Below are 9,144 nucleotides of genomic sequence, written 5' to 3'. Positions count from 1 at the left end.
GAGAGAGGAACAAAGATTGAGGGTTTTTGAGAATAAGGTTCTTAGGAAAATATTTGGGGCTAAGAGGGATGAATTTACAGGAGAATGGAGAAAGTTACACAATGCAGAGCTGCACGCATTGTATCCTTCACCTGACGTAATTAGGAACATTAAATCCAGACGTTTGAGATGGGCAGGGCATGTAGCACGTATGGGCGAATCCAGAAATGCATATAGAGTGTTAGTTGTGAGGCCAGAGGGAAAAAGACTTTTGGGGAGACCGAGACGTAGATGGAAAGATAATAGTAAAATGGATTTGAGGGAGGTGGGATATGATGATAGAGAATGGATTAATCTTGCTCAGGATAGGGCCAATGGCGGGCTTATGTGAGGGCGGCAATGAACCTACGGGTTCCTTAAAAGCCAGTAAGTAAGTAAGTATCTATAATACAGATTTTGTTAGTTTGTCTCTTATTGTATAACTGTACCCAAATATGGTAACAAACGAGAGGGGGAGGAGGAAGGAATATAGAATAATGCAAGAAAAACAGAAATAATAATAACATCGGAGCAAGCGAGGGGGGGATGGAGATGATGAAATAGGGGAAATGTAAATGATGGCGAAATGAGTCCGAGATCCAACGCCGAGCAATTCTGCTTCAACCAGGTAGATTTTGTCAACCAGGATTTGAAGTCAGGCCCTTCGATATTTTAGCATTGAAATATTTATTTCATATTTTCGTATTTTTCGTATTTTTCCAAAATAAACTTAAAACAAAATTTTCCTTCATACTGTGCTGGTCTGTAGTCATAAAGTTCATCAAATGAGATTTCAACTCGCTCGTTGTTCACTCTTGCACTTTTCCATGACGGCAGAATGTAATGAGTTTTCAAATAGGATCAGTGTTTGAAGCTAATTATATTCATTTGTTTGTAGGTTACTCGTTTAAAAGTGCAGCGGAAGAGGAGGCCAGTATTAAAATGCTACAACCAAGTTAATCTGGTTCCGTTACGAAACGGGCGGATACATGTACCGCGCACACAATGTGGTCGCTGCTAATGAAGGCTGCTGGCCCCACCTGTAAGCTGGGTTCAGACTTGGAACAATTGACTGCCTCTGCTGTTTACTTATCCCGTCGCTGGGCAACTCACGGAACAGTTGAGTGCGGTCGCTTGTATTCCCATATTCAAGCTGTTTATCCATTTCTTGATAACTATTATATTACAGTAACTCTTAAATCATGTAAGAATATGCGAAATGACAGAAGAGTGACATTTCCGTGTTTTCCCTAATCGTTTCTAACATATTCACGTCATCCGCATAGACAAGAAGTTGATGTAACCCGTTCAATTTCAAACCCCCCTCTGTTATCCTGAAATCATTAATATTATGTGATATTTTTAATAGTATGAATGTTACGATACTTGACACATAAAAAGTTTAGTAAATAACCAGATTTAGTTTAGCGATCAATATCTATAAGATAGATTTTCTTAGTTTGTCTCTTATTGTATAACTCTGCCCAAACATGGTAACAAACGAGAGAGGGTGGGGGAGAAAGGAAAATAGAATAATGCAAGAAGAACAGAAATGATAAGAAACAGGAAAAAAGTATATAAAGAGGGGAAGATTAAAAAGGAAATAAATTTTTAATGCAGTGAGAAGTGAAAGAAAGAAAGAAAGAAAGAAAGAAAGAAAGAAAGAAAGAAAGAAAGAAAGAAAGGAAAAAAGAAAGAAAGAGAGGAAGAAAGGAAGAAAAAAAGAAAGAGAGAAAGAAAGGAAAGAAGGAAAGAAAGAAAGAAAGAAGAAATGAAAGAAGAAGGAAAGAAAGAAAGAAAGAAGGAAAGGACAGAAGAAAAGAAAGAAAGAGAGAAGAAAACAAGGAAAGAGTGAAAGAAGGAAAGAAGTAAAGAAGAAAAGAAGGAAAAGAAAGGAAGAAAGAAGGAAATAAGGAAGGAGGAAAGAAAGGAGGAAAGAAAGAAAGAATAAAAGAAAGAAGGAAAGAAAGAAAGAAAGAAAGAAAGAAGAAAAAAAGAAAGAAAGAAGGAAAGAAAGAAAGAAAGAAAGAAGGAAATAATGAAAGAAAGAAGGAAAGAAAGAAAGAAGGAAAGAAAGAAAGAAGGAAATAATGAAAGAAAGAAGGAAAGAAAGAAAGAAGGAAAGAAAGAAAGAAAGAAAGAAAGCAGGAAAGAAGGGAAAAAAGAAAGAGAGAGAAAGAAAGAAAGAAGGAAAGAATGAAATAAGAAAAGAAAGAAAGAAAGAAAGAGAGCAAGAAAGAAGGAAATAAGGAAAGAATGAAAGAAGGAATGAAGTAAAGAAGGAAAGAGAGAAGAAAAGAAAGAAAGAAAGAAGAAAATGAGTAAAGAATGAAAGAAGGAAAGAAAGAAGAAAAATGGAAAGAAAGAAGGAAGAAAATGAGGAAAGAATAAAAGAAAAGAAGTAAAGAAGGAAAGAAAGAAAGAAGGAAAGAAAGAAGGAAGGGAAGAAGGAAAGAAAGAAGGCAAGAAAGAAGGAAGATAGAAAGAAAGAAAGAATGAATGAAGGAAAGAATGAAAGAACTAAAGAAGAAAGGAAAGAACTAAAGAAGGAACGAAAGGAAGAAAGAAAGAAAGAAAGAAAGAAGGAATGAAGGAAAGAATGAAAGAACTAAAGAAGGAAAGAAAGAAAGAAAGAAGGAATGAAGGAAAGAATGAAAGAACTAGAGAAGAAAAGAAAGAACTAAAGAAGGAAAGAAAGAAAGAAGGAATGAAGGAAAGAATGAAAGAACTAGAGAAGAAAAGAAAGAACTAAAGAAGGAAAGAAAGAAAGAAGGAATGAAGGAAAGAATGAAAGAACTAAAGAAGAAAAGAAAGAACTAAAGTAGGAAAGAAAGAAAGAAAGAAAGAAAGAAAGAAAGAAGGAATGAAGGAAAGAATGAAAGAACTAGAGAAGAAAAGAAAGAACTAAAGAAGGAAAGAAAGAAAGAAAGAAAGAAGGAATGAAGGAAAGAATGAAAGAACTAAAGAAGGAAAGAAAGAAAGAAAGAAAGAAGGAATGAAGGAAAGAATGAAAGAACTAAAGAAGAAAGAAAGAACTAAAGTAGGAAAGAAAGAAAGAAAGAAAGAAGGAATGAAGGAAATAATGAAAGAACTAAAGAAGAAAAGAAAGAACTAAAGAAGGAAAGAAAGAAAGAAAGAAGGAATGAAGGAAAGAATGAAAGAACTAAAGAAGGAAAGAAAGAAAGAAAGAAAGAAAGAAAGAAAGAAAGAAAGAAAGAAGGAAAGAATGAAAGAACTAAAGAAGGAAAGAAAAAGAAAGAAAGAAGGAATGAAGTAAAGAATGAAAGAACTAAAGAAAGAAAGAAAGAAAAGAAGGAAAGAATGAAAGAACTGACGAAAGAAAGAAAAAAAGGAAAAGAGAGAAAGGAAACTAATTCAATTAATATGAATTATATTATTGATTAGTTGCAACTGGGATATCCTGATAGACTGACAGACTGCAAAGAGTACTCAGAGAATCTTGAGGAGAACCCGATTGCAGAGATTTGGTTTCATTGTGGATCTGTTTCGGTATTCATAATGCCGTTATAAGTCACTTTGTTGGAAGAAGCGACGTAATTCGGTTCCAGGTTCTCACGAGAAGAATTTTAATTTCACGCAATGTGGGCAGGATGGAATCGAAATCATGCTGATGTGGACCCGACATTCAATTTGCATACAAATATCATTCCAGACGTGTTTGCATTTAAGATGATTTCAACCATTGAGGGGGAGAAGATGCACATACTTCTGAGGGAAAGGAGTTCGAAATCGAGTGAATAGACCCGCAGTGTTTCCACTCACCCATGTGCCGGGGAAGGTAAATAATCCGCAGAGATGGAGAGGGGCGCTCGACCGGACGCGTTTCGGTTTAATTCATTCCCTTCATGCAGACCCACTCAATTCTTAGGCAGCCGTGGAGTAGATGATTCTTTCAGGCACAGCAGAACTGCCTGAAACTAGGACCCTATTCCTAAAAACATGCTGTTATACAGACTGATTTATATAGAACTAACACATTTATTTATTTACTTACTTATTTATTTATTTATTCATTTACTCATTCAAACATTCTTTTACTCAATTTATTTATTTACTCATTATTTTATTCAATTTATTTATTTATTTACCCATTTACTTATTCGTTTTATTCAATTTATTTATTTACTCATTCACTCATTTTTTATTCAATTAAATTTATTTATTTCTTTACTCATTCACTCATTCTTTTATTCAATTTATTTATTTATTTATTTACTCATTCACTCATTCATTTTATTCAATTTATTTAATTACTCATTTACTCATTCACTCATTCTTTTATTCAATTTATTTATATATTTATTTATTTATTCATTTACTCATTCATTCATTCTTTGATTCAATTCATTTATTTATTTACTCATTATTTTATTCTATTATTTATTTATTTACTCATTTACTCATTCATTTTATTCAATTTATTTATTTACTCATTTATTCATTTATTTATTTACTCATTCACTCATTATTTTATTCTATTTATTTATTTACTCATTCACTCATTATTTTATTCTATTTATTTATTCATTCATTCATTTATTCATTTACTATTCACTCATTCTTTTATCCAATCTATTTATTTATTTACTCATTTACTCATTCATTTTATTCAATTTATTTATTTACTCATTCCCTCATTCTTTTATTCAACTTATTTACTTATTTATTCATTTATTTACTCATTTACCCATTCTTTTATTGAATTTATTTATTTACTCATTCATTTTATTCTATTTATTTATTTATTTACTCATTCATTTATTTAGTCATTCACTCATTCATTCATTTTATTTATTTATTTATTTATTTATGTATTAATTAATTAAATTAAAATTTATTTAAAATTATTTATTTAAATTTATTTATTTATTTACTCATTTATTTAATCATTCTTTTATTCAATTTATTTATTTATTTATCTATCTAGTCATTTACTCATTCTTTTATTCAATTTATTTATTTATTTATCTATCTATTCATTTACTCATTCTTTTATTCAATTTATTTATTTATTTATCTATCTAGTCATTTACTCATTCTTTTATTCAGTTTATTTATTTATTTATCTATCTATTCATTTACTCATTCTTTTATTCAATTTATTTATTTATTTATCTATCTATTCATTTACTCATTTACTCATTCTTTTATTCAATTTATTTATTTATTTATCTATCTAGTCATTTACTCATTCTTTTATTCAATTTATTTATTTATTTATCTATCTATTCATTTACTCATTCACTCATTCTTTTATTCAATTTATTTATTTATTTATCTATCTATTCATTTACTCATTCTTTTATTCAATTTATTTATTTATTTATCTATCTATTCATTTACTCATTCTTTTATTCAATTTATTTATTTATTTATTTATCTATTCATTTACTCATTCTTTTATTCAATTTATTTATCTATCTATCTATCTATCTATCTATCTATCTATCTATCTATCTATCTATCTATCTATCTATCTATCTATCTATCTATCTATCTATCTATCTATCTATCTATCTATCTATCTATCTATCTATCTATCTATCTATCTATCTATCTATCTATCTATCTATCTATCTATCTATCTATCTATCTATCTATCTATCTATCTATCTATCTATCTATCTATCTATCTATCTATCTATCTATCTATCTATCTATCTATCTATCTATCTATCTATCTATCTATCTATCTATCTATCTATCTATCTATCTATCTATCTATCTATCTATCTATCTATCTATCTATCTATCTATCTATCTATCTATCTATCTATCTATCTATCTATCTATCTATCTATCTATCTATCTATCTATCTATCTATCTATCTATCTATCTATCTATCTATCTATCTATCTATCTATCTATCTATCTATCTATCTATCTATCTATCTATCTATCTATCTATCTATCTATCTATCTATCTATCTATCTATCTATCTATCTATCTATCTATCTATCTATCTATCTATCTATCTATCTATCTATCTATCTATCTATCTATCTATCTATCTATCTATCTATCTATCTATCTATCTATCTATCTATCTATCTATCTATCTATCTATCTATCTATCTATCTATCTATCTATCTATCTATCTATCTATCTATCTATCTATCTATCTATCTATCTATCTATCTATCTATCTATCTATCTATCTATCTATCTATCTATCTATCTATCTATCTATCTATCTATCTATCTATCTATCTATCTATCTATCTATCTATCTATCTATCTATCTATCTATCTATCTATCTATCTATCTATCTATCTATCTATCTATCTATCTATCTATCTATCTATCTATCTATCTATCTATCTATCTATCTATCTATCTATCTATCTATCTATCTATCTATCTATCTATCTATCTATCTATCTATCTATCTATCTATCTATCTATCTATCTATCTATCTATCTATCTATCTATCTATCTATCTATCTATCTATCTATCTATCTATCTATCTATCTATCTATCTATCTATCTATCTATCTATCTATCTATCTATCTATCTATCTATCTATCTATCTATCTATCTATCTATCTATCTATCTATCTATCTATCTATCTATCTATCTATCTATCTATCTATCTATCTATCTATCTATCTATCTATCTATCTATCTATCTATCTATCTATCTATCTATCTATCTATCTATCTATCTATCTATCTATCTATCTATCTATCTATCTATCTATCTATCTATCTATCTATCTATCTATCTATCTATCTATCTATCTATCTATCTATCTATCTATCTATCTATCTATCTATCTATCTATCTATCTATCTATCTATCTATCTATCTATCTATCTATCTATCTATCTATCTATCTATCTATCTATCTATCTATCTATCTATCTATCTATCTATCTATCTATCTATCTATCTATCTATCTATCTATCTATCTATCTATCTATCTATCTATCTATCTATCTATCTATCTATCTATCTATCTATCTATCTATCTATCTATCTATCTATCTATCTATCTATCTATCTATCTATCTATCTATCTATCTATCTATCTATCTATCTATCTATCTATCTATCTATCTATCTATCTATCTATCTATCTATCTATCTATCTATCTATCTATCTATCTATCTATCTATCTATCTATCTATCTATCTATCTATCTATCTATCTATCTATCTATCTATCTATCTATCTATCTATCTATCTATCTATCTATCTATCTATCTATCTATCTATCTATCTATCTATCTATCTATCTATCTATCTATCTATCTATCTATCTATCTATCTATCTATCTATCTATCTATCTATCTATCTATCTATCTATCTATCTATCTATCTATCTATCTATCTATCTATCTATCTATCTATCTATCTATCTATCTATCTATCTATCTATCTATCTATCTATCTATCTATCTATCTATCTATCTATCTATCTATCTATCTATCTATCTATCTATCTATCTATCTATCTATCTATCTATCTATCTATCTATCTATCTATCTATCTATCTATCTATCTATCTATCTATCTATCTATCTATCTATCTATCTATCTATCTATCTATCTATCTATCTATCTATCTATCTATCTATCTATCTATCTATCTATCTATCTATCTATCTATCTATCTATCTATCTATCTATCTATCTATCTATCTATCTATCTATCTATCTATCTATCTATCTATCTATCTATCTATCTATCTATCTATCTATCTATCTATCTATCTATCTATCTATCTATCTATCTATCTATCTATCTATCTATCTATCTATCTATCTATCTATCTATCTATCTATCTATCTATCTATCTATCTATCTATCTATCTATCTATCTATCTATCTATCTATCTATCTATCTATCTATCTATCTATCTATCTATCTATCTATCTATCTATCTATCTATCTATCTATCTATCTATCTATCTATCTATCTATCTATCTATCTATCTATCTATCTATCTATCTATCTATCTATCTATCTATCTATCTATCTATCTATCTATCTATCTATCTATCTATCTATCTATCTATCTATCTATCTATCTATCTATCTATCTATCTATCTATCTATCTATCTATCTATCTATCTATCTATCTATCTATCTATCTATCTATCTATCTATCTATCTATCTATCTATCTATCTATCTATCTATCTATCTATCTATCTATCTATCTATCTATCTATCTATCTATCTATCTATCTATCTATCTATCTATCTATCTATCTATCTATCTATCTATCTATCTATCTATCTATCTATCTATCTATCTATCTATCTATCTATCTATCTATCTATCTATCTATCTATCTATCTATCTATCTATCTATCTATCTATCTATCTATCTATCTATCTATCTATCTATCTATCTATCTATCTATCTATCTATCTATCTATCTATCTATCTATCTATCTATCTATCTATCTATCTATCTATCTATCTATCTATCTATCTATCTATCTATCTATCTATCTATCTATCTATCTATCTATCTATCTATCTATCTATCTATCTATCTATCTATCTATCTATCTATCTATCTATCTATCTATCTATCTATCTATCTATCTATCTATCTATCTATCTATCTATCTATCTATCTATCTATCTATCTATCTATCTATCTATCTATCTATCTATCTATCTATCTATCTATCTATCTATCTATCTATCTATCTATCTATCCATTTACTCATTTACTCATTCTTTTATTCAATTTATTTATTTATTTATCTATCTATTCATTTACTCATTTACTCATTCTTTTATTCAATTTATTTATTTATTTATCTATTCATTTACTCATTCTTTTATTCAATTTATTTATTTATTTATCTATCTATCCATTTACTCATTTACTCATCCTTTTATTCAATTTATTTATTTATTTATCTACCTATTCATTTACTCATTCTTTTATTCAATTTATTTATTTATTTATCCATCTAGTCATTTACTCATTCTTTTATTCAATTTATTTATTTATTTATCTATCTATTCATTTACTCATTCACTCGTTCTTTTATTCAATTTATTTATTTATTTGTTTTACTCATTTACTCATGCATTTTATTTATTTGTCTGTCTGTCTATCTA

The sequence above is a fragment of the Periplaneta americana genome, chromosome 2, assembly GCF_040183065.1.
Source record: "Periplaneta americana isolate PAMFEO1 chromosome 2, P.americana_PAMFEO1_priV1, whole genome shotgun sequence".
Classification (NCBI taxonomy): Eukaryota; Metazoa; Arthropoda; class Insecta; order Blattodea; family Blattidae; genus Periplaneta; species Periplaneta americana.
The sequence above is the reverse complement of the archived record's forward strand: the minus strand, read 5'-3'. Positions refer to the sequence as shown.